The following is a 27,942-nucleotide window of genomic DNA, read 5'->3' as shown; positions in this document are numbered from 1 at the left end:
ATGACATCATGGAGGATTTTCTCCCCGCAAGCCGATTATGAGTGCCGGAAACGGATGTATCTGGGACTCAGGGGCGGCGATGCTATGCACGACGCATTATTGGCTGCCCTATTAGTATGGATACCTTATAAACCGGGACTCTTTTTGAGACATGACACGCACAAATCATCTCCCCCTTGATAAAGCGGTACGCGAAACGCGCGTCGGGGCCTTCTGTGATCGAGGACTGGCGTACGATATGGGTATGTGTTGGTCTTTATGCGGTCATTAACTCTGCATGCATTTGCACTATGCACTTTAAAAAGCCAGCATGGCTATGTTCTCTATGCATGTTACTATGTTGATGTTTCTATATATCCACATAATCCCAGAGCCTGAGTTACTTATTACCTCTATCCTATTTTGTGCACTATGCACTATTGGGTAAAAATCCTATCCTCCTACTTTGTAATCTTTTATGAATTTGTAAAAATTGTACTTTAATAACATTTTTTATTCCTTTACCTCCCTCTTTGAGTGGTGTGTTATGATACTCTGTATCTATCCATTGGGCTAGTTTAAGTGCACACACCCCTCCCATGCTTTCTTTGGGATCTCCTTTCATGGTGAAGGAACCCTTTTATTAGCATAGATATGTTTTTGGACATTTTTGTGTACATGGAAAAAAAAGTTGCAAGGCCTCGAGCCGGCCGGAGTTACCGAAACCCACAGTCCTACAGGGGGTGCTTGTCCTATTAGCACTATGGAGCCAGCCTTCATTGCCAGATCCCACATCCCACATAGAAAGCACCTAAACTGCTGGCACCATAGAGTCAGCTAACCCGACCGCTACCCGACAGGACAACATATTGGAGGCAAAGGGACGTTGATACTACCCGGAAACAGCTGGCGTGCTGGAACCAGGCTGGGCAGGAGGGAGTACCCATGCCAAAGACAATGCTGGGAAACTGCTGGCGGTGCTGGAACCCAGGGTAAATACTAAAAACAGAGTGGAGCCAGAGGCCTAATTGGAGCAAGTTTAATATCTGTAGTAGTGTGAGTGTGGACGGAGCAGGAGAAATTGCCGGACACACAGCAGGGGAACAGCTGACGTTACTGAACCCCAATAACATTGGAGCAAGTGTTGACTGTGCAGATGGCAGTTCTGAGCAGCAACTGGCGGTGTTTGAGCCCAGGGATTACAGTTCAGGTGGTAGAAACATGAACACAACAGGAGACCTGGATACTGCTGCCAACCAATTATTTAATCTGGAAGAGGACTGGCAAATTCCTGCAAGATCCAGACCTTGTTCATTTTCAGAAAAGTAAGCCGGTCAACGTTATCGGAGGATAGTCGCATGTGACGGTCTGTTAGTACACCACCTGCGGCACTAAAGACACGTTCCGATAATACACTAGCAGCAGGGCAAGCCAGCACCTCCAATGCATACTGGCTAAGCTCTGGCCATGTATCCAGCTAAGAGACCCAAAACTTGAAGGGGCAAGAGCCGTCTGGGAGTACACTGAGAGGGCAAGACATGTAGTCTGTCACCATCTGACGGAAACGTTGCCTCCTGCTGACTGGAGCCGTCTGTGATGGTGTAGACATTTGTGGCAGGGACACAAAACTTTGTCACATTTGGGCCATACTGGTCTTGCCTTGTGCTGAGACGCTGCTTCTGCTCCCTCTTTGTTGTGCAGAGCTTCCTCCACTGCCTCGACGCACTGAGCTGCTTTGTAAAGCACTAGCAGCACTGCTCTCGGGTGGAATGGAGAACATGATGGAATGCACCAGTGTGTCTTGGTACTCCCGCATTTTACGCTCGCGGTTCAACGGTATTATGAGGCTTTGTAAGTTGTCCCGGTAACGAGGATCTAGGAGGGTGTACACCCAATAATCAGCTGTGTTGAGAATGTGGGCGAAGCGGCGGTCATTTCTCAGGCACTGCAGCATAAAATCAACCATGTGCTGCAGACTGCCAACTGGCCAAGAAACGCTGTCCCCTGCTTGAGACGTCATCTCTGCCTGCTCTGCATCACCCCGCCCTCGCTCTACATACTGACTACTAGAGCATTGTGTACCTCCCTCCTCTGGACCGATGTCTTCCTCCTCCATTGACTCCTCCTCATCCTCCTCACAGTGTCCCCTGCCTAGGCCTTTGTGAGGAACCAAGTTGCGCAGACTGTCCAGAAGCAGATGGCATTTGTGACTCCTCATCCTCCACCTCTTCCAAAACCTCCTCCCTTAGTGCTTGCAGGGTTTTTTTAAGCAGGCAGATAAGCGGGATAGTCATGCTGACTAGTGCATCATCTGCACTCGCCATCCACATGGATTCATCGAAGGCACGCAAAACATGGCAGATGTCCTTCATAGAGGCCCACTCAGTGGTGGTGAAGTATGAACTGCGCGCAGTGCGACTTGTTTGTGCCTGATGAAGCTGGTACTCCATTACTGCTGCCTGCTGCTCACACAACCTCTCCAACATATGTAAGGTTGAATTCCACCTGGTGGGTAGGTCACATATGATGCGATGTTCCAGAAGGCAGAATCGGCACTGCTGAGCTGCAATGCGCGATCTGGCCATGCTGGAATGCCGCAAGTGAGCGCACTCTAGGCAGACCTTGTGCAGTAGTGCATGAAGATCCGGATAGTCCCTCAAAAAACTATGCACGACCAAGTTGAGCACATGTGCCAGACATGGGATGTGAGTGAGGTTGTCTAGGCCCAGAGCTGCCACCAGATTTTGGCCATTGTCACACACTACCATGCCTGGCTGGAGATTCGCTGGCAAAAACCACACGTCGCTGTACTGCTTGAAGGCTTTCCAGAGCTTCTGAGCTATGTGGCTTCGATTCCCCAAAGAAATTAATTTCAATACGGCCTGTTGACGTTTGGCCACGGCTGTGCTTATTTCGTTCGTAACAGGTAAGCATTCACGGGTCCATGTGGAGGTAGACTGTGACGACTCCTGCAGCGCTGATTCAGAGGAACTGGAGTATGAGGAGGAGTCAATGTGTACAGACTGGATTCCTGCAATCCTTGGAGTTGGCAGAACATGTACAGCGCCACTCTCAAGATCTGTACCTGGCTCCACAACATTTACCCAATGGGCAGTGAGGAAAAGATATTGTCCCTGTCCATGGTTACTGGTCCATGCATCGGTGGTCAGGTGGACCTTGCTACTGATGGTGTTTCCCTCCACATACTTTTGCAGGGCAGGGATGGCTTGCCTGCTGAAATAAAAGTGGCTGGGCACATTGTATTGTGAGACTGTCAATGCCATGAAGTTACAGAAGGTGTCAGTCTCCACCAGCCTGAATGAGAGCATTTCAAGGGACAGTAGTTATGCAATGCCAGCATTCAGAGCCTGTGCTCTGGGGTGGTTTGCCGAGTACGGGCGCCTTTTCTCCCATGCCTGTGCTACCGATGGCTGTAGACTGGCCTGGGAGTGTGAGGATGACAGGGAACTTGGTGCTGTGGGCGGAATTACACTGTGTCTCTGTACAGCAGTGCTAGAGGTTCTTCTATGGCGATCCTGTGAGGAAGCCGAACCAGCTGTGTGTGAACTGGAGGAAGAGGCTGAAGAGGTGGTAGGTGGCGCTTTAGGTCGGCCTAGGTCTTCAGTGTGTTTTTGTAACTCCACCACGTGCTTGGTCCGCACATGTTTCCACATATTTGTGGTACTGAGGTTGCTGACACTTTTCCCTCTTTTAACTTTCTGATTACACAGCTTGCATTTGACAAAGCAAATGTCATCTGCAACTGTGTCAAAAAAGGACCAGGCACTGCAAGTCTTGGGAGCGCCCGTTTTGGGTTTTGGAAGAGGCATGCCCCTAATGGGTGCTGAAGTGGAGGCTACAAGCAACCCATTCTGCCACCTCCCTCTCCCTCTTTTTTGGGCCGTTCGGGGAATCTCTTCCTCAGGGCTGCTCCCACTAGCTTTCTGTACCTCACGCCATGATGGGTCAAGGACCTCATCATCTGCACTACCCTCTTCAAACAACTGCTTCTCCTGGGTAGTCTCGGCAGCACAGTACGCACCAGAAAGTGGCACCTTAATCTCATCATCAGATGCGTACTGAGGTGTGCTGACCATAGGCACTGGCCCACCCGCCTCTTCAGATTCAGAGAGACAAAGCAGTTGTGCGTCACTGCATACTGCCTCTTCTTCAATTTCTCGAATGCTGCTTGGCTGGCCCCCTCTTTCCAAACCAAGAGATTCAGAGAACCGAAGTAAAGATGGCTCCTGTCCAGGGCTCTCTGACTACCTGGGCAATTTGGCAGGTGGTGAAGAGACATATGGGTGCTCTTCAGTGCTCTGGACCTGAGAGGATGTGGCACTAATTGAAGTTGATGCGTTAGCTGAAATCCATCCGACATTGGCTTCAATTTCTTCCTCCCGCAGCAGTAGGGTACGGCGAGCTCCTACAAATCTGCGCATTAAGGACTGTTCCCTGGTAAAACTGGGGGATGCTGAGTCACTGGTGCCCGCAGCAGGCACAGAATCCCCACGTCCTCTCCCTACAGAAACTCCATGCCCACAACCACGTGCCTTACTCCCTGCCTTCTTCATCTTGGTAGACTGATAAAGATAGTACTTTTCTGCCTAAGGGCTTAGTGTGCTTATTCCTGAACAGCTGCTAACAGGTATAAGAAACACTAATTTTATAAAGTGTGGACTAGACTTTAATATGAACTAATGTGGCCTACACAACTGTAAAGTGGAGTGTTTGGTGAACTTTATTTAGGTTTTTTTTTTAACAAAAGGAAAAATAATGGATGTGCCCAAAGATGTCAAACTGATAGTATCACAAACTTTTTGTAGCTATTACAATGCAGGAAGGTAACCTACAATGCAATAGATGAGGCTCCAAAAAATAGGCTAATACTAATCTGGCTGGGGCTGCAGGGCACACGGCTGCAAAAAGGCTCCTCTATCTACATCTATATAGTGTTTGCACGCAATCTAGCTGGATACGGATGGAACCACACTAATAGGAGAAATCAGGAAAAATGTGCAGCAGCAGTAATGCAAAAAAGGACAATGGAACAGTATGAGGCAGTGACGCACGCTGAGTGGACTACAACCAGATGTGGCTGCAGAACAGACTACAGCGTGAGCTGCACTCACACACAGACCTTGTAGACAGCCGTGAACAGCGCTGCAAGGCTGCAGAAAAGCTCCTCTATCTACTCCTATATAGTGTTTGCACGCAATCTAGCTAGATACGGATGGAACCACACTAATAGGAGAAATCAGGAAAAATGTGCAGCAGCACTAATGCAAAAAAGGACAATGTAACAGTATGAGGCAGTGACGCACGCTGAGCGGACTACAACCAGATGTGGTTGCAGAACAGACTACAGCGTGAGCTGCACTCACACACAGAGACCTTGCAGACAGCCGTGAACAGCACTGCAAGGCAAAAAAAAAGCTTTTCACACAGCGGTTGCTAAAGCAGCCTGGGTAAAGCACAATGAAGCAAATCGCTATCTCAAACTGTCCCTCAGTCAGAACAGCAGCATCCTGTCCCTAACTGAATTCACAGCAAACTGAAACCCAAAATGGCGGCGGCGGCTTTAATAGTGCATCATAGCATCATTTCAGCAGCCAATCACAGACATGCCATTAGTTTCATGCCTAATATGCATAACAGGATGTGCCCACACTTCTTAGGAATCCTCATTGGCTGAATCAAATCAAACTGGGTCATTGCATTATGGGAACTTCCTATTCCGGTATTCGATATTCTAAAAGTGTCTGAACTCAGTATCGGAACTCCGATACCGCGAATATCGGCCGATACCTGATATTGCAGTATCGGAATGCTCAACACTAGCCATGATCCTAGTTTGGTTCTCCCGTAGAAACGCTAGTTCCTTTTGGATGGAGGCAGAGGTACCAGCGGGGTCCATGGCCTGATTATTCTGTTATGCAGTAGAACTAGGAAAACTACAAAGAGTGAACCCACTGGACCGCAACAGCGAACCTCCCCAGGGCGAGGGGACCAGGTGGACCACCCCCTATACAGGGAGTGTTAGGAGCAGGCCCAGGGGAGAGTACTGCTACAGCAGCTGGTACTCCAGGAAAGTGAACGGGACTAACAGCGGGAGACAGGAGAGACAAGATGGGAAGAACGGCAAGGCAGAGATGCAGGAAAACACGTACGGTGTTTGAGACGCAAGCTGTTGTAGTAAAGAGATGGGGGCCCAAGGGAAAGTGGCAAACAAACCGGCAGACAAGGCGGAGACACGGGAAAACTGACGAGGTGAAGATACCAGCAGGAAGGCAATGCAGACACACGGGTACACTGACGAGACAGAGACACAGGTAGACCGGAGCTGGAAGGAAACAAAGAGAAGGACAATGGTAAGTCAGAAGCAGGCTAGCTAAGGAGAACGGGAACGGAGGGCTAGCTGCAGACAGAATGCAGAGGAACACGGGGGCCAGAGTCACTTGCAAGAAACAAATGATAATCAGGCACCGCCAATAGGAAGAGGCGGCCTGATATGCAGAGCGGCAGCGTATCTAACTGGTCAGGGTCCTCCAGAGGCATAGAGAGGAGCAGAAGGAGCGGCTGAATCAAAGAGCGCTGTGTGCGCGTGCACAGTGGGACCTGGTGCATGCGCGCACCCGAGGAGGAACAGAAGACGGACGAAGGAGCAGAGGAGCGGAAGCAGGAGCGCGCTGGGATGCCCCATAGGTTGGTAAGTATGAGGAGGCAACCGGGACAGCGGCGGTGGCCACAACCTGGCTTGCACAGAATGCAATAATACAAGAAAAAAAAAACACAAAAATTGAGTTTGACTAGATTTGGTACACATGCAGCATATAAACGCATCTTCACATTGGCCTTAAAACATATACAACCTACAAGAGAAAAAATGAGCAAAAACCCTGCTGCACCTAAGTAAAAAGCAAAAATTGCATTTAAATAACAGAGTTTTTAGTAATACTGTTTTTGATAAAAAAATAGCATAAAAGTCATCCCACCACGACAAGTTAACTCTGATCGGGACAGTCCTACACTGTCTAATATTATATTTCAAAAACCCACTAATACCTAAAATTACTTTATTTGAAAATTAGTTAAAATTTGTAGACAAAAACCCACAAACCTACCCTGGACGAAATATTGGGCACCTAATCTTCCCTTTTATTCCCTAGTACACCCTTCCTACCAGTGGAGGTTGGCACCCTAGCTTGTTCGCAAATTGGCGCCCCCACTCACCGACGGCTTACCCTGATAGAACCTAATCAGCCCTACTGTACAGCAGGACAGAAAGAAGGAGACCGTATCAACACAACCGTGCCGCTAGAAATATGAAAAAAAGGGGAAGGTAGGTAGTGAATAATAAGGGATAAATATTAAGTATCAACAAGGCCACAGCATAAATTATTGTTGGTTTGCCTAGGATACTCAAAAACTTAGATAGCCATAATGTATATTCATAATCACAGAAACCACATAAGAGATTTGCAATAGGGGTGTAATATGCTGTGCCAGGCCTAAAATAACTGACCCTCACAGACCCTAAACGGCTGTCCCTACCTGGCTGCGGAGGTTGGCACCCCTAAATAAACACGCCAGTGGCGCCCCCGCTCTCGTTGGCTGCTCCTCAGTAGCCCTATCCACTTACCCTATACCGTCTAACCATAGAGCCCATATGGACTAATGAAGACGTGGGAAGGGGAGGGGAGAGGAGAAAAGGGACAGTAAAAGAAAAATATAGCCAAAGTAGGTGAGGGGAGTGTATAACCCGACTACTGAGAAAATTATTATCACAACTGAGGTGCCGCGTTTGCAAATGCTAAGCAAACAATTTAGAGTTTGTCACGATAATGTTATGCACAGCAGGTTTATTGTACATTTTATAGCATAGGTGCCCTCCCTCAGGCTACTTACAATCCCCAGTATACCGATATATACACCAAGTTAGGAGGTATTTACCTACAAAGGGTCAGTGGAATAAATAACCCAATTTCTGGTGAGATTATTATCTCAGCTGAGGTACCGCATTAAAGATATTGTGCATACCACTTTCAGTTTGTCAAGATAATATTATTATATATAGCGGGTTTTTGCACAGATGCCCACCAACAGCCTGCTTTCCATCACCAGAAAAACAGTATATACAAAAAATATATTGTGCGGTTACCCACTAGTTGTATATAAATTAAGCATCCACCTGTTATTTATTTTGCAAAAGTCCGTTGTACGGAGATAAAGTCCTAGAAAGTAAAGATTATTGTGGAATGCATGGGTAAAACCGTACTTAGATTTTTACATCCGAATACCTCCCCTATTGCACACTACCCGGCATATAAACAACACCCCAAATAGACCAAATTATCTTATCTGGTATTCATGTGATCCTCTAACGCCTCAACGCGTTTCCCTGCCATGATATCAGTTCATCAGGAGGCTAATGGAACGACCGTTGGCAAAGATGCAGCATACGGCCATCACGAAATCCTGCTTGTAGGTGTGCAGTGCCGCCCAAAAACGGGGATTTTAAAGTTACCGGGACTCCCATTTGGCCCGCCCCCTGTAGCACATGTGTGCCGCTAGGGGGAATATCTGACGGATGAATACCTAGTCAGCGTGTCCTCTTGTTGTACTGCGCATGTCCTTATAATCCAGGCACTAGAGGTACATCCTCTACATACAGTGCCTGGTAATAGAACCTCCCCCTACTCGGACATGCGCAGAACACACGCAGGCGCGTTTGAAATAGTGTCTGTTGTTTTAAAGGCACACCGATTTGCTAGAAGTGCCGTGCCCCATCATACTACGTCACTCTGCCGTGAAAAGCGCAGAGTAATATCTACGCTCAGAAACACACCGACGCACTTTAAATAGCATTTATTGCTTATTAGATATACCTGTACTGGACCGCACTTATGTAAAGATATTACTGACATAAATATGCCAGCGCTCAAAACTTCGCAAGAGTACTCATCCAGGCAGGTTTTACCTACCATATACCTCTGCTTATCGATATCTTCAGAAAAATTATTACAATGGGCCTTAATCACATCCCAAGATAGACTATTTTGTATCTACGAGTTTAGAATGTTATATTCTATTATGCATATACGCTATTATAAAGAAGTTTTAATTCATCAAAATCCGTATAATGGAAACGTGCTTATATAGCCACAGCTTCGGCATAGACAAAACACCCATAAAACTCAATATCCCCGACTTTAGAAAATGCAGATCAACTTGTCAAGATAAAAGATAGAAGCAAAAAAATTACAGAAAGGGGGGAGAAACAAAACATAAACCCCCTAGATATATACACACACTGTCTCCTAAGTATGTGACAATGGCTGGATATCACAGTATAGGAGTAGAGTAATCAGTAGGGATAACCTGATTAAACAAACTAGAGTTCTCTCAGATGAAGCAGCCATAGGTAAGTTGTTCATTTAGACCCCTAGGGGTTACTGACTCCATTCTGAAAATCCACTGGGATTCCTTTTGTAATAGAACCCTATCCCAGTCGCCCTGTCTACCATTCGGCATAACAACCTCCAGAACACAAAATCTCAAAACATCTGCATTACCCTGGTGGTATTCCCATATGTGCCTAGCTACAGGGGTATCCCTCTTATGTCTCACGTCACCTAGATGTTCACCTATTCTTTTCCTCAGTTCCCTTTTTGTCTTCCCTATATAATTCAACGGACAGGGACAGACTGCCATATAAATGACTCCCGTACTTTTACAATTCACAAAATCTCTGAGGAAATATCGCCGATTAGTTGATGCACTTACAAAGGCTTTGCCTGGTAGGATAGTCCTACAGAAGGAACAACTGCCACATTTAAACATACCGCAGATTTTTCTATCCAGCCATGTACCCTCCGGTCTCTGTCTGACGTAGTGGCTATGTACTAGGCGGTCCCTGAGAGATCTCCCCCTACGAAAAGTGATCTGTGGCTTGGAGGGGATAAATTCTTCCAAGGTATCATCTGCCTGTAAGATCTGCCAATGCTTCCTCAGGATCCTATATATGTTATCTGATTGGGAGTCAAAAGTACCGATCACTCTGCAAATACTGTCCTCCCTTTGTTGTTCTCGAGGTTGAAGAAGTGTACCTCTGTCTCTCCCTAGGGCGTTTCTGAAGGCCTGATTTAAAACCTCATCGGGATACCCACGTTCCCTGAACCGATTTCTCAGGTCATACGCTTGTGCCCTAAATGTTTCAACCCGGGAGCAGTTTCTCCTTAGACGTAAATACTGACCACGTGGGATACCCCTCTTGAGAGGGACAGGATGATGGCTGTCCCATCTCAAAAGGGCATTGGTGGATGTTGGTTTCCGAAAAACCTTAGTTTCTAGGAAACCAGATTCATTTTTGCTGATCATCACGTCCAGGAAGGCCAATTCATTCCGTTGGCATTCAGAAGTGAAGTGTAAACCGATGGTATTGACATTTAGTTCTCGTATCAAATTCTCAAACTCGTACTCTGACCCGTTCCAAATCACGAAGACGTCGTCTATATAGCGGTACCACGCCGAGATCTTATCAGCCCACCAAACGTCCACATCAGGGAAGATGGCTAGTTCCTCCCACCAGCCCAGGAGGAGATTAGCATAAGAGGGGGCACAAGAGCACCCCATAGCAGTCCCCCTGCGCTGGTGGAAGTACTTACCATCAAACTGAAAAATATTATGAGTCAAGATATATTCCATTAATGATAGTATAAACTCATTATGTCTATTGAAATAGACCGCCCTGGTTTTTAGATAGAATTCCATGGCTTTTAGACCACACTGATGTGGAATGCTGCTATATAGGGCCTCGACGTCTATGGAACAGAGCAGTGTTTCTTTGTCAATAGAGATACCATCGATTTTACTCAACAAGTCAGATGTATCTCTGACATAAGAAGGGAGAGACATTACAAAAGGCCTGAGGATACGGTCAACATAGATACCGACATTTTGACTTATGGAACCCACCCCAGACACAATGGGACGTCCCTTTAATGGGGACAGTCCCTTATGGACTTTGGTATGGCATAGAAGGTTGGAATGGTAGGATGCCGGGGTGCCATAAATTTATACTCGTTCTGTGAGACAAGCCTGTCCTCCAGGCCCCTGTCCAGTATTAACATAAGCGCCTTTGTAAATTCTGCAGTGGGGTTCGAGTCAAGTGGTCTATAGGTTTCCCTATCATTGAGAATACATTTACACATATCCACATACATCACATGGTCAAGGACAACCAAATTTCCCCCCTTGTCTGAGGGTTTTATGATTATCTCCCTATTGTTTTCCAAAGCATATAGGGCATCAAGCTCCTCTGAACCGAGATTGGGATGAGTTTGTTGGTTCAAGCCTCCTATTCGTTTCAGATCTTCCACCACCTTAAGAAAAATGTCAATATTAGCATAGTCCCCCATCGGGGGCATTCTATTGCTCTTTAATTTTAGGTCTGTACATGGTCCAGAACCCCTCTCCTGTTCATTTTCCTCCAGGAGATGTACTAAATTGTTCATGTCATTGAGATCTTCCTCACCGATACCAAGTTCCCGGCATCTTTCTTGGTCATTTAATTTGAAGAACTTCTTCCATTTTAGTTTGCGACAAAACAAATTAATGTCCTTGACCCATGTAAATGTATTGAATTGTGTTGTCGGAACAAACGTTAGTCCCTTTCTCAGGACCCCCAATTCGGCTATAGACAAGGTATATTGGCTCAGGTTAATAATTTGATTATCCGTCTGTGTTAAGGCCGTTTTCTCAGGTCGTAGCCTGTTGGCGCTCTCTGTTCTAAAACCCCCCCCGAGGGTAAGGAGGCTGAGGAAGCTCCCATTGAGGATGATAATGGCCTTAGAAAGCTGGATGATTGACCCATCGGGACATTTCCCTGGGTACCCTGGTCTCGACCTCTTCCCCCATAAGATCTTCCCGGGTTTCCTCTCTGGTATCTCCATTTTCCCCCCTGTTGGAAAGTATTGCCTCTCCCCCTACGCCTCCAATTAGTTGTTGTAGGAGACGTTTCTGCTTCTGATGATGAAATCTCTGAGCAGGTAGTTCCTGAATAGTCAAAGCTGTATGCCGTGTTATCTTTAAACTCTGCAGAATCCCTCAAAAACTGGGAGTGTTTACGATTTTTTATCTGTGTTTGATATCTCTAAATCGACACTTGTAATTCACTCTCTTTTCTATTGAAATTTGGATCTGATTTAAATTTCAACGTTTTTTCTATCAGATCGTTCAATTTTTTGGAAGAGGATTCCAAGATGATTTTTTCCTCTTCCAATAAGAGTCTCATAAGTCTCACAGAGGATGCAATTGACTCCTCTTTCCACGCTTTCAAGAGAGTTGGGTTGCTCACTCGCGGCGAAGGAGAGATATTGATACGAAGACCCTTAGGTACAATGCTGTTTTTAATATAGTTTTCAAGGGCTTTTGTCTCCCACCACGATTTAAGATAATTCTTATAGACGCCTGTTAGTTCTTTGAATACAGAATGGACCGATGGACTAAGGTCAGTACCACTATAGTCTACCTCCTCTGAAAAAACCTTGTTTGCCTCGTTTACCCAGGACTCACAGTTAATTGGTCCAGAAAGGAATCCAGCCATATCCAAATCCAAAATCAAATGTACAACTAAATGTTGATAAACTGGTATAGTATTCAAACACTTTATTTCAAAAACCCACTAATACCTAAAATTACTTTATTTGAAAATTAGTTAAAATTTGTAGACAAAAACCCGCAAACCTACCCTGGACGAAATATTGGGCACCTAATCTTCCCTTTTATTCCCTAGTACACCCTTCCTACCAGTGGAGGTTGGCACCCTAGCTTGTTCGCAAATTGGTGCCCCCACTCACCGATGGCTTACCCTGATAGAAGCTAATCAGCCCTACTGTACAGCAGGACAGAAAGAAGGAGACCGTATCAACACAACCGTGCCGCTAGAAATATGAAAAAAAGGGGAAGGTAGGTAGTGAATAATAAGGGATAAATATTAAGTATCAACAAGGCCACAGCATAAATTATTGTTGGTTTGCCTAGGATACTCAAAAACTTAGATAACCATAATGTATATTCATAATCACAGAAACCACATAAGAGATTTGCAATAGGGGTGTAATATGCTGTGCCAGGCCTAAAATAACTGACCCTCACAGACCCTAAACGGCTGTCCCTACCTGGCTGCGGAGGTTGGCACCCCTAAATAAACACGCCAGTGGCACCCCCGCTCTCGTTGGCTGCTCCTCAGTAGCCCTATCCACTTACCCTATACCGTCTAACCATAGAGCCCATATGGACTAATGAAGACGTGGGAAGGGGAGGGGAGAGGAGAAAAGGGACAGTAAAAGAAAAATAGCCAAAGTAGGTGAGGGGAGTGTATAACCCGACTACTGAGAAAATTATTATCACAACTGAGGTGCCGCGTTTGCAAATGCTAAGCAAACAATTTAGAGTTTGTCACGATAATGTTATGCACAGCAGGTTTATTGTACATTTTAAAGCATAGGTGCCCTCCCTCAGGCTACTTACAATCCCCAGTATACCGATATATACACCAAGTTAGGAGGTATTTACCTACAAAGGGTCAGTGGAATAAATAACCCAATTTCTGGTGAGATTATTATCTCAGCTGAGGTACCGCATTAAAGATATTGTGCATACCACTTTCAGTTTGTCAAGATAATATTATTATATATAGCAGGTTTTTGCACAGATGCCCACCAACAGCCTGCTTTCCATCACCAGAAAAACAGTATATACAAAAAATATATTGTGCGGTTACCCACTAGTTGTATATAAATTAAGCATCCACCTGTTATTTATTTTGCAAAAGTCCGTTGTACGGAGATAAAGTCCTAGAAAGTAAAGATTATTGTGGAATGCATGGGTAAAACCGTACTTAGATTTTTACATCCGAATACCTCCCCTATTGCACACTACCCGGCATATAAACAACACCCCAAATAGACCAAATTATCTTATCTGGTATTCATGTGATCCTCTAACGCCTCAACGCGTTTCCCTGCCATGATATCAGTTCATCAGGAGGCTAATGGAACGACCGTTGGCAAAGATGCAGCATACGGCCATCACGAAATCCTGCTTGTAGGTGTGCAGTGCCGCCCAAAAACGGGGATTTTAAAGTTACCGGGACTCCCATTTGGCCCGCCCCCTGTAGCACATGTGTGCCGCTAGGGGGAATATCTGACGGATGAATACCTAGTCAGCGTGTCCTCTTGTTGTACTGCGCATGTCCTTATAATCCAGGCACTAGAGGTACATCCTCTACATACAGTGCCTGGTAATAGAACCTCCCCCTACTCGGACATGCGCAGAACACACGCAGGCGCGTTTGAAATAGTGTCTGTTGTTTTAAAGGCACACCGATTTGCTAGAAGTGCCGTGCCCCATCATACTACGTCACTCTGCCGTGAAAAGCGCAGAGTAATATCTACGCTCAGAAACACACCGACGCACTTTAAATAGCATTTATTGCTTATTAGATATACCTGTACCGGACCGCACTTATGTAAAGATATTACTGACATAACTATGCCAGCGCTCAAAACTTTGCAAGAGTACTCATCCAGGCAGGTTTTACCTACCATATACCTCTGCTTATCGATATCTTCAGAAAAATTATTACAATGGGCCTTAATCTTAATCACATCCCAAGATAGACTATTTTGTATCTACGAGTTTAGAATGTTATATTCTATTATGCATATACGCTATTATAAAGAAGTTTTAATTTATCAAAATCCGTATAATGGAAACGTGCTTATATAGCCACAGCTTCGGCATAGACAAAACACCCATAAAACTCAATATCCCCGACTTTAGAAAATGCAGATCAACTTGTCAAGATAAAAGATAGAAGCAAAAAAATTACAGAAAGGGGGGAGAAACAAAACATAAACCCCCTAGATATATACACACACTGTCTCCTAAGTATGTGACAATGGCTGGATATCACAGTATAGGAGTAGAGTAGGGATAACCTGATTAAACAAACTAGAGTTCTCTCAGATGAAGCAGCCATAGGTAAGTTGTTCATTTAGACCCCTAGGGGTTACTGACTCCATTCTGAAAATCCACTGGGATTCCTTTTGTAATAGAACCCTATCCCAGTCGCCCTGTCTACCATTCGGTATAAAAACCTTACCATGTGTCAATGTTGACCTCAGTGTATGAATAAGGGCACATGAAAGGACTGGGCCTAACCAGTGGAACACCAGTCTGGGGGAGCCTCATATACAATTTCCAGCATAGAAAAGAGAGGCCACACCCCGGCTTGCACAGAATGCAATAATACAAAGAAAAAACACAAAAATTGAGCCTGACTAGAGTTGGTACACATGCAGCATGTTCACATTGGCCATAAAACATGTAAAACCTACAAAGAAAAAGTACAAAAATTGTACAGTATAGGACTGTCCCGATCAGAGTTACCTTGTCGTGGTGGGATGGCTTTTATGCTATTTTTGATCAAAAACAGTATTACTAAAAACTCTGTGTTATTTAAATGCACTTTTTGCTTTTTACTTAGTTACAGCAGGGTTTTTGCTCATTTTTTTCTCTTGTAGGTTTTAGATGTATAACTATGGGGTGTGCATTATACTATTTGGATGACTATGGGATGTGCATTATAGTTTTATGGATGACTATGGGATGTGCATTATAGTTTATGAAAGACTATGTGCTGTGCATTATACTACATGTGTGGATGTGGGATGTGCTTTATATTACATGCATGACTATGGATTGTGCATTATATTACATGTATTACTATGGGCTTCACATTATACTACATTTATGCCTATGAGTTGTGCATTATACTACGTGTATGACTATGGGTTGTGAATTATACTAAATGTACTGTATGATAATTGGTTGTGTATTATATTACATGTATGACTATGAGCTGTGCATTATAATACGTGTATGACTATGGGCTGTGCATTATACTTTACCTTTACAGAGGACTGTGGGCCGTGCATTTTACTGCATGCATGACTATGGGCTGTGCATTATGCTACATGTATGACTATGGGCTGTGCATTATACTACATGTATGACTCTGAGGTGCGTTATACTATATGGATGACAATGGGTAGTGCATTATACTATATGGATGATTATAGGATGTACATTATAGTTCAAGGATAACTATGGGCTGTGCAAGATATTACGTGTATTACTATGGGCTGTGCATTTTACTACATGTATAACTGTGGGCTGCGCATTATGGTTTATGGATGACTATAGGCTTAGCATTATACTGCATGTATGACTATGGGCTGTGTATTACATTACATGTATGACTGAATTACCATAATGTGCAAACAATAAGGTTAATGGCACTTCACACAATTAATCTAGTAAATGCTAGGCCTCAAAGTTGCCAGCCAGAGTAAAGAATAGCACCATTAAAATAAAAGCAATCAATCTCTATTAGAGATGATATATAAAAGCATCTCATACAAAATACAGAGTGCCTTGAATAGGGGCACCACTGTTTCCTGACTGGTAGGTACTGTAGACAAACTGCTACAAAGATAGGGATGTGATAATTGAGATATAAGGTACTATTTATATAAAGTCAAATGACTCCCTACATGATAAGTTACAAAAAGCACAACTCATTAGAATCCCCTTAATTTAAAATACAATATTAGCTGGTGTAGTCACCTAATATAATTCAAGCAGTATACACTGCCATCCTATTTTAGATATAATAGGGGGCAAACAGAAACAAGGCAACCAGCAACTGAATGCTTCTTAGCACTAATATTTCCATCAACCATCTAGGTGGAAAACTATGTACAATTGCAAATGGATACAGTGGTGACCATATAGAAAATCCTGGTTACTACATACATACTGGTAACAACTTCTCTCGTAAGTGTATCAAATAAGTTGCAATAGTAACCCACATGCAGTGGAATAAAAATTAAGCCCTTAAGGTTATACCTGTGTGGATGGACAAGTATGAGATGACAGGTGAAGTCAGGAGAGATCAGCACAGTGTCACCACATCCGCACGCACGTTTCGCTACTAGTTTCTTCCTTGGATTGCCTTATTTCTTTTTGCCCCTATTACACCTAAGATAGGATTCAGGTGTCAGTGTATACTATTTAAATTATATTACCTTTAAAAAAAATTAGGTTACTACTACACCAGTTAATATTATATTTAAAATTATAGGGATTGTAATGATTTGTGCTTTTTGTGACTTACTATATGAGAACTCAGGAGTCATTTGAATTTTATCTAAATAGTATCTTATATCTTAATTATCACATACCTATCATTGTAGCAGTTTGTCTACAGTACCCACCAGTCAGCATAAAGTGGCATCCCCTATACAAGGCACTCTGTATTTATATCATATGTTTTGATATATTGCCTCTAATAAAAAATGTTTAATTTTATTATAATGATTCTCTTCTTTACTCTGGCTGGCAACTTTTAGCCTGAGCAAGTGTTGGATATATGTATGATTTGGCTGTGCATTATACTACATGTTTTACAATGGGCTGTGCATTATACTATATGGATGACTATGGGTTGTGCACTGTACTACATGTATGACTATGAGCTGTGCATTATACTACATGTGTTAGGTTGGTCTCAAGTAGACCGTAAGGTATATTGGATGGATGTCAAATATCAGAATGCTCGAGCAGATGGATTCACAAAGAGACAGGTTATATTTGCATAAGAAGCCATAACATTCTTTTGAACAGATGGCTCCTGTTATATACCATTAAGAATGGGCGTACATATTCTTATTGTGTGCTGCTGTCTGTCATCAAAACTTTATTACAAACAAAAACATCATTATTATCTATCAGGTGACATTCCATTCTAAGTAAAACCAACAGGTGTTGATCATGTGAACATTAAATACCCATGCCATTAATCTTGTCCTAACAGGGCTTTATTAGTTTTTATTATTATTATCTGATTATTCCCAGCACCACTACCCATATTAATTGCTCTTGGTCAACACAGGACTTGATATCAACAGCTTGAGTCATGCAGTCTATTTAGATCATAGTAAAATACAAGTCATGTCAGAATCCCCTTTGTATAAAAAGATGAGACCCGTGAGGGTCCCTGAATTCCCTATCACACGTATGTCTATGGGCTGTGCATTACACTACATGTATGATTATGAGATGCATTATACTATTTGGATGACTGTGGAATATGAATTATACTATATAGATGACTATATGATGTACATTATAGTTTATGGATGACTCTGGGCTGTGCATTATACTACATATTTGCCTTTGGGCTACGCATTATATTTCATGCATGACTACGGACTGTGCATTATACTACATTTATGTCTATGGGACGTGCATTACAGTTATTGATGACTATGGGCTGTGCATTATAGTTTATGGATGACTATAGGCGGTGAATTATGCTACATGGATGACTATTTGCTGTATAATATACCACATGTATGGCATTGCACTGTGCATTATACTGCATTTATGACTATGGGGTGTGCATTATACTATATGGATGACTATGGGATGTGCATTATAGTTTATGGAAGACTATGGGCTGTGCATTATACTACATGTATGACTATGGGCTGTGTATTATTTTTATGACTATACTACATGTACGGCATTGCACTGTGCATTATACTACATTTATGACTATGGGGTGTGCATTATACTATAAGGATGACTATGGGATGTGCATTATAGTTTATGGAAAAATATTGGCTGTGCATGTATGACTATGGGCTGTGTATTATATTATGACTATGGGCTGTGTATTACATTACATGTATGACTATTGCCTGTGCATTACACTACATGTATGACTATGGGTTGTGCATTATACTACATGTATGACTATGAGCTGTGCATTATACTACATGTATAATTACGAGCTGTGCATTATACTACATGCATGACTATGGGCTGTGCATTACACTTTACTGAAGACTATTGGCTCTGCATTATACTATATGTATGACTATGGACTGTGCATTATACTACATGAATGACTATGAGGTGTATTAAGCAGTAAGGTTTCTCCTTGTGGAGAGTGACATACCAGCTCTGGCTTGTCAAGGTAAGAAGGCTTATTTGCCGTGCAATGCTCCTCTGGGAAATTTAATATGCAAATTGCCTCTTCAGAGAAAAAGAGGACTTAAACTCGATAGCGCCACCTGTTGGAAGTAATGATCCTACAAGTCACAATCAACCCTTTAATGACTGTGACTTGTAGGATCGCTACTTCCAACAGGTGGCGCTATAGAGCTTAATTAAGTCCTCTTTTTCTCTGAAGAGGCAATTTGCGTATGAGGTGTATTATAACATTTGGATGACTATGAGATGTGCATACTATATGGGTGACTATAGGATGTACATTTTTGTTTTTGGATGACTATGGTTTGTACATTATATTGCATGTATTACTTTGGGATGGGCATTATACTACATGGGCTATATGACTGGTATGTGCATTATACTACATGTATGTCTATGGGTGGTGCATTATACTATATGGGTTGACTATGGGGTGCATTATACTACGTATATGACTATGGGCTGTGCATTATACTATTTAGATGAATATGGCATGTGCATTGTAGTAAATGGATGACATAGTCATACATGTAGTTTATGGATGACTATGGGCTGTGCAATATATTAAATATTAAATGTGTGAGTATGGACTGTGCATTATATCATATGGAGGACTATGGGCTATGGATTATACTACATGTATGAGTTTGGTGGGCAGTGCATTCAGGGCTGCCACTAGGAATTTCGAGACCCCATACTGGCAAAAATTTTCGAGGCTCCTTTGAGACTCCGCCCAGGCTCCACCCCTCGAACTGTCCACAGTCAAACGATTTTTTTAAGCTGCCAGCACGACAAGGTAGACGCTTTTGACAGGGCCCTCCTCTACTCTATCCTATTAATCATTTGTTAAAATATCCAATACAATTTAGGTATATTTGTATTCATTTTTCACTTCTTAAAATGACCAATAATATCACATACAGGGGACAAATACCACAGTACCATGACCGGACACCATGTTAGCACCACATAGTGACCTATAGTACCACATACAAGGAACAAATACCACCACACCATGTCCAGACTACATATTACCACCACAGTGACCGAATAATATCACTTGCAAGGGACAAATACCACCGCACCATGTCCAGACCACATATTACCACCATTTAATGACCAATAATACCACACACAAGGAACAAATACACCACACCATGACCAGACTACAAATTACCACCACATAGTGACCAAATAATAGCACATACAAGAAACAAATACTGCTACACCATGGCTAGACAACATATTACCACCACATAGTGACTGAATACTAAAATACTGATCAGTAATAAAAAAGATTAATATCACCATAAGTGCCATTATACACAGGATATCTGTACTTAGTATGCAGTGTCTGTATACAGGTAATACAGTGATCACTGGTGACATTATACACAGGAGCTCTATATATAGTGTAAAGGTAATACAGTGATCACTGGTGACATTGTACAGGTGGTGTATACATATAGTATACAGTGTATAGTGTCAGTGTACAGGTAACACTCTGACTCACCAGTGAAGTCTCTAGGTGAAGTCCTTCATCTTTGCTTTTCATCTTTATCCAGCACAGATAGTCATCACTTCTGCCAACCAGGGCTTGTCTCTGCAGGAAATAACAGTTATCTAGAGCACTGTTTAAAGAACACATTACTTATTTTTTCCCAAATTCTAAACTGCACCAGATGAAGAAAAAAAAGGCGACAGTGTTGCTCTGCACAGTAACAGGACTGCCTCCCCCATTTAAAGCACTATCCTCAAAAAATAAAATAAATACCTCACTGCAGTAATAATATTCTCCATCTTGGTCCCAGTGTGTCTAATTCCTGGCTCCAGCCATATGTTCTCCCATCCTGCCTACATGTGATGTCCCATCCTGCCCCATCTGATCTCCCCATCCTGCCCCATCTGTCCTGTGATCCTGCCCCATCTGTCCCATGATCCTGCCCCATCTGTCCTATGATCCTGCCCCATCTGTCCTATGATCCTGCCTCATGATCCTGCAGCACGTGTCTCCATCCTGCCCCATGATCCTGCCCAATCTGTCTCCATCCTGCCCCATCTGTCTCTATCCTGCCCCATGATTCTGCACCATCTGTCTCCATCCTGCCCCATGATCCTGCACCATCTGACTCCATCCTGCTCCATGATCCTGCCCCATCTGTCTCCATCCTGCCCCATGATCCTGCCTCATCTGTATCCATCCTTCTCCATGATCCTGCACCATCTGTCTCCATCCTGCCCCATATTCCTGCTCCATCTGTCTCCATCCTGCACCATATCTCCATCCTGCCCCCTGTGTCTCCCATCCTGCCCCGTTTCTCCATTCTCTCTCCATGTCTCCATTCTGCCTCCGTGTCTCCATTCTGCCTCCATTCTGCCCCGTGTCTCCATTCTGCCCCCGTGTCTCCATTCTGCCCCCGTGTCTCCCATCCTGCCTCCGTGTCTCCCATCCTGCCTCCGTGTCTCCATTCTGCCCCGTGTCTCTATTCTGCCCCGTGTCTCCCATCCTGCCTCCGTGTCTCCATTCTGCCCCTTGTCTCCATTCTGCCCCCGTGTGTCCAATCCTGCCCCTTGTCTCCATTCTGCCCCCATTACTCCATTCTGCCCCCCGTGTCTCCAATCTTGCCCCTTGTCTCCATTCTGCCACGTGTGTACAATCCTGCCACAGTGTCTTACCCAGTCCATGTATCTCCATCCTGCCAGTGAAACATATTGCTTTCAATATAATTAAAAAAAACCCTCTACTTACCTTACCTTGCTCCTGCAGCGATGATGATCCCTCCAGGCGTCTCCAGCGCGCACTCGCCAGCAAATGACAATGATGTCATACACCAGCGACATGCGCGCTGACATCAGCTGCTAGCCTCCGATTGGCTGGCGGCTTTAACTATTGCCGTGCGGGCCTGGGTCTGCACGGCCATAAAGTATCTGAACCTCCGCCTCGAATGGAGGTTCAGTTACTGCACTGGCAGAATCCTGCCGATGGGGCCCGTTCAGCAGAAGAGACAGGGCCCGATGCGGGCTGCCTCTGCTGATCGGGCCCCATATGAGAGTCAGGGCAGTAATGCCCTGATGGCGGCCCTGTGTGCATTAAACTATATGAAGGACTATGGGGAGTGCATTACACTTCTGCTATGGAGCCCAATGAATTCTATGTATGCCCCCAGGGGCCAAGATGATTGACATATATATAAGGATAGAGGGCATATATGTATGTATATACAGTATTTACTGTACAGTAAATGTATATATAATTTATTCAGGGTGGGGGTGACCCAGTCCAAATTTTGCACAAGGGCCCGTCACTCCAGTTACAACACTTTCTGACAAATGAGGAAAGAAGAGACTGTCATACCTATATAATAGTAAAACCACAAAATCAAGACCCCAGTACAACTGAGAAAATAAAGGTAATGTGGCGAACCCTGTGTTTGGGTTAGCAGAACGCACCGAATGAATATAGAGATTTTATTATAATAGATGCGTTCGCAGCCCGGGGTCCACCGTGCAGGCGAACCTGCTGCTAGCAAACGGCGGAACTATATGGTGGTATGAGCTAACTCTGTTACTTCACAGAGTAGCCGTTAACTCAAAGCACTGCGCCCTGTTAGACTTCACAGTGGCACAGGCTAACTACCCAAACGAGAGCAGTCAGTGGTCATGCACGCACACAAAACTCCTAGCCGGAGGTGCCAGCGTTCTAGGGGCTTATTTCAGCCAGGGCCCTGAATACACAAATTCCTCGCTGGAGGTGCCAGCATTCTAGGGGCTTATTTCAGCCGGGTCCCTGAACACAATCATACGTGAGCACACTGGTGCAAAGTACATAACTTAGAACAATACTAGCGCATGGCCGTGCGGCCATGCGAGCCTTAAATAGTTGCAGCACGTACAGGACCTTCCTAGAAGGACCAATGAGAGGCTGCCACAGAGCGTGAGCACCTACAGGACCTTCCTGAAGGACCAATGGCCTAAGCTGTAGTATCTGATCATGTGACCCTTGATCTCATCTGAGAGATCTTACTCTGGGCATGCTCAGAACGAGAAAAGCAGGACTTAGTCCCAGAAGCGTCTGCTCGCCGCTGCCCAGCACTGACTTCAACGGCAGAAGCAGGGAAAGCAGCAGTAACTCTTTGTACAGAGTCAGACTGAGCGAGACGCTGGGACCGACGTCTCCGCTGAGCAGGCTCCACTGTGGCAGGAGAAGAATGGGAGACCGCAGCAGAGATGGACCGAGATTCCCCCTGTGCAGAGGCGGGAACTCGACCCCTAACACCCTGTTAATCTCTTCATGACTTGTGACTAGTGTTGAGCATTCCGATGCTGCAAGTATCGGGTATCGGCCGATACTTGCTGTATCGGAATTTCCGATACCGAGATCCGATATTTTTGTGATATCGGTATCGAAACAACATTAATGTAAAAATGTGTAAAAGAAAGAATTAATATAAAAAATATCGCTATACTCACCTGTCCGACGCAGCCTGGACCTCAGCGAAGGAACCGGCAGCGTTGTTTGTTTAAAATTCGCGCTTTTACTTGGTTACGTGAATTCCCGGCTTGTGATTGGTCAGGGCGGCCATGTTGCCGGGACGCGGACCAATCACAGCAAGCCGTGACGAAATTACGTCACGGCTTGCTGTGATTGGTCCGCGTCCCGGCAACATGGACGCCATTAACCAATCACAAGCCGTGACGTCACGGGAGGCTGGACTTGCGCACTTTTTAAAAAGCGCGCGTGTCCAGCCTCCAGTGACGTCCCGGCTTATGATTGGTCACGGCGCCATGTTGCCGGGACGCGGACCAATCACAGTAAGCCGTGACGAAATTACGTCACGGCTTGCTGTGATTGGTCCGCGTCCCGGCAACATGGCCGCCATTAACCAATCACAAGCCGTGACGTCACGGGAGGCTGGACACGCGCGCTTTTTAAAAAGTGCGCAAGTCCAGCCTCCCGTGACGTCACGGCTTGTGATTGGTTAATGGCGGCCATGTTGCCGGGACGCGGACCAATCACAGCAAGCCGTGACGTAATTTCGTCACGGCTTGCTGTGATTGGTCCGCGTCCCGGCAACATGGCCGCCCTGACCAATCACAAGCCGGGAATTCACGTAACCAAGTAAAAGCGCGAATTTTAAACAAACAACGCTGCCGGTTCCCTCGCTGAAGTCCCGGCTGCGTCGGAGAGGTGAGTATAGCGATATTTTTTATTTTAATTCTTTCTTTTACACATTTATATGGTTCCCAGGGCCTGAAGGAGAGTTTCCTCTCCTTCAGACCCTGGGAACCATCAGGGATACCGTCCGATACATGAGTCCCATTGACTTGTATTGGTATCGGGTATCGGTATCGGATTGGATCCGATACTTTGCCGGTATCGGCCGATACTTTCCGATACCGATACTTTCAAGTATCGGACGGTATCGCTCAACACTACTTGTGACTACATGAACTTCAAAACTTGTGTCCCTGCCTCTGATATGGGCTCACATGCTGGACCACACCTTTCCCCACTCTTGATGGTTGATGGCTGCGAGTGAAATGGAGCCCCAACCATGATGGCTAACCTTGTTAATCCCCCTTTCACTCTTTGACAGTGGCATTTAACAGGTACCGTCAGACGGTGATTATTTTCATGTTCCCATTGGCGCACCCGTGATTTGATCGAGAGGCTCCAACGGATTTTCTTCACGGCCGGGTGTCTAGTGATGAGCGAGTGTACTCTTTGCTTGGGTTTTCCTGAGCACGCTTGGGTGATATCCGAGTATTTGTTAGTGTTCGAAGATTCAGTTTTCATCACCGCAGCTGAATGATTAACAGCTACTAGCCTGCTTGACTCATGTACTCAGCCTGGCTAAAAGCTGTAAATCATTCAGCTGAGGCGATGAAAACTTAATCTCCGAACACTAACAAATACTCGGAGATCACCCGAGCGTGCTCGGGAAAACAAGTACACTCACTCATCACTACGGGGGTCCATTAATGATCCTCCTGTGACAGCCAGCCCGTGCCTGGCGTTCATAGGAGACTGTGATTTTAGTTATACATAGGAGTGTTCATGCACTGTAATGTACAGTTGTGCTCAAAAGTTTACATACCCCTGCAGAATTTTTGCTTTCTTGGCCTTTTTTCAGAGAATATGAATGATAAAAACTTTTTTTCCACTCATGGTTAGTGGTTGGGTGAAGCCATTTATTGTCAAACTACTGTGTTTTGTCTTTTTGAATTGTAATGACAACCCAAAACATCCAAATGACCCTGATCAAAATTTGACATAGCCTGGTGATTTTGGCCAGATAACATTCACAGAAGTTGACACAAATGGGTCTGAATGGCTACTAAAGGTAACATCCTCACCTGTGACCTATTTGCTTGTAATCAGTGTGTGTGCGCATAAAAGCTGAGTGAGTTTCTGGGATCCAGAGAGACTCTTGCATCTTTCATCCAACCACTGACGTTTCTGGATTCTGAGTCATGGGGAAAACAAAAGAATTGTCAACGGATCTACAGGAAAAGGTAGTTGAACTGTATAAAACAGGAAAGGGATACAAAAAGATATCCAAGGAATTGATAATGCCAGGCAACAGCGTTCAAACTATGATTAACAAATAGAAAATCAAGGACTCTGTAAAAACAAAACCACGGTCAGGTAAACCAACACAAATTTTGTCCACAACAGCCAGGAAAATTGTTTGGGATTCAAAGAAAAACCCACAAATAACATCAGCAGAAATACTGACTCTCTGAAAACTAGCGGTGTGGCTATTTCAAGATGCACAATAAGGAGGCACTTGAAGAAAAGTGGGCTGCATGGTCAAGTCACCAGAAGAAAGCCATTACTGTGCGAATGCCACAAAGTATCTAGCCTACAATACGCAAAACAGCAAAGAGACATGCCTCAAAACTTCTGGAACAAGGTAATTTGGAGTGATGAGACCAAATTTTAATTTTTATGGCCACAACCTTAAACGTTTCATTTGGAGACAGGTCAACAAGGCCAATGATGAAAGGAACACCATTCCTTCTGTAAAGCACAGAGGTGGATCACTGATGTTTTGGGGATGTGTGAGCTAGAAAGGCACAGGAAACTTGGTTCAAGTTGAAGGAAAGAGGGGGCATGGCCAGGACACTTAGGAGAGAGGTTGCATGCCACTGAGCTCCTGCTGATATTGGCACAAATATCAGTCTCCTTACCACTGAACGGAGAATTGAAGATTGGAGTGGTGAGAGAACACGTTGGAACATCTCCAGGAGAAGTTGTGACTGTGTCTCTCCCGGATTACAAAGTGCCTGCAGAGTTGTCGCAGCAGTGTGCTGGAAGTTAGCAGACATCAGATCTGTGGAACAGATAACACACCTTGAGGTCGGCTTATCGGTGAGTTGAAGACAGTGGAGGGGCTGAAGGGAGCATCTGGAGGCTGAGCGCTGGGTCCGGATCCCCACGAGCTGCTGAGAGTCTGTGGTGGGAACTGAGCTGAGGGACAGTGCCATCTTGGGAGTCCCCAACAAGTGGAAGAAGTGGGGAGGCTGGCAGTGTGCTGTGGAACCACAGACTTGAGATTCTGCAATGGCTGGAAGACTGGTGTGCCTGTGCCTGTCTATAGTGGGGGGAATTTGATCTCCTGGGCTGCAGAGGGTGAACGTTCCCTCCCCTTCCCCATTGTTTGCTGGTGGGAGCTGAAATTCCTAGCCAGTACATAAAGTCCTAGTGAACTTGTGGATCACGGCTCTCTGCTGCCACTCTGTGTTCTTTTTATGTATTGTGCTGACTGCACATAAGAATATACTGCTGAAATTGAATAGAGACATGACTCTGTAGCCTGTTTGAAATTAATTTCCAGACCACCAAATTATTCTGCAAAAGCATGCTACATAACCAATAATAATAATAGATCTCAGATTACGTACATATCTTGAAGACGCACTATGAGTCCTCATAAACCACATTCTGCAATGGAAAAATTGAAAACCCACGCCAGGGGGAATAGCTCAATAACAACTAAAAAATCCTTAAATAAATCAAGTCAAGAGGAGTCATCACTCTTACAGGAGTCAGAGGATATTGAGCCAGAACTCACCCTAAAGCAGGTCTCCACACAACTCCTGGTCGCCATTCAGAGTAGCACAGCCTCATTGACTGGGAAAATTGATGAAGTAACGACTGACTTGAGTCTCCTCCGTAATGATATGTCTAATTTGGGAGAGAAGGTCAGACAGGCGGAGGACAAAATCTCAATTCTGAAGGACCAAGCAGCACCTTTGCCAGAAAGTTTCAGAGTCATAGAACAAAAGTTGGAAATGTGTATCCAGAAACATGATGACCTGGAGAATAGATTGAGTAGAAACAATATTCGTATAATAGGATTGCCGGAGAGAGCGGAAGGGAACAATCCTAGTTGACTTTGTGGAAAAACGGATGCGCAATTTATTCCTGAAGGCCACCTTCTCTGCTGCTTATGCGGTGGAGCGAGCACATCGGGTGCCTGGAAAACCGAATCCTCCCGGGGCTCCTCCTAGACCTCTACTTGCCAGATTTCTCAATTGGGAGGACCGAGATTATATTCTGCAATTGGCAAGAAAAGCCCAAACAATTAAATGTGAAAATACCACCGTGATGTTGTTCCCGGACTTCTCGGCGGATTTACAGAAACGGAGAGTCTCTTTTACTTCAGTCAAGAGACATCTGAAGAACTCTAATGTCATTTATTCGATGACGTACCCAGCTAGATTGAGAGTGGTGGATGGTGACAGGGTAACTTTTTTCCAGAACCCGGCGGAGGCAGAGGAATGGATCTCCAAGAAAGAAAGTAGTCATGATACTACATGTCAATGTTG

General features: G+C 44.5%; 1 protein-coding gene and 1 long non-coding RNA gene across 15 annotated transcripts in view; one reads left to right on the top strand and one right to left on the bottom strand.

Annotated features, from left to right (window-relative positions):
- Positions 1 to 26,567, bottom strand: part of LOC143782256 (uncharacterized) — a 74,595-nt gene extending 48,028 nt beyond the window's left edge. For both annotated transcript variants that reach the window (XR_013216907.1, XR_013216906.1), the window contains exons 1-2: positions 26,465 to 26,567; positions 25,465 to 25,574 (exon numbers count right to left, since the gene is read on the bottom strand). This is a non-coding gene — a long non-coding RNA (uncharacterized LOC143782256). The remainder of the gene's footprint in view (positions 1 to 25,464; positions 25,575 to 26,464) is intronic.
- Positions 1 to 27,942, top strand: part of CTNND2 (catenin delta 2) — a 3,400,942-nt gene that overhangs the window by 1,406,282 nt on the left and 1,966,718 nt on the right. The gene's annotated exons all lie outside the window — the stretch shown is intronic.

Source organism: Ranitomeya variabilis, chromosome 6 (genome assembly GCF_051348905.1).
Source record: "Ranitomeya variabilis isolate aRanVar5 chromosome 6, aRanVar5.hap1, whole genome shotgun sequence".
Taxonomy (NCBI): domain Eukaryota; kingdom Metazoa; phylum Chordata; class Amphibia; order Anura; family Dendrobatidae; genus Ranitomeya; species Ranitomeya variabilis.
This window is presented reverse-complemented; position numbering and strand designations above follow the sequence as displayed.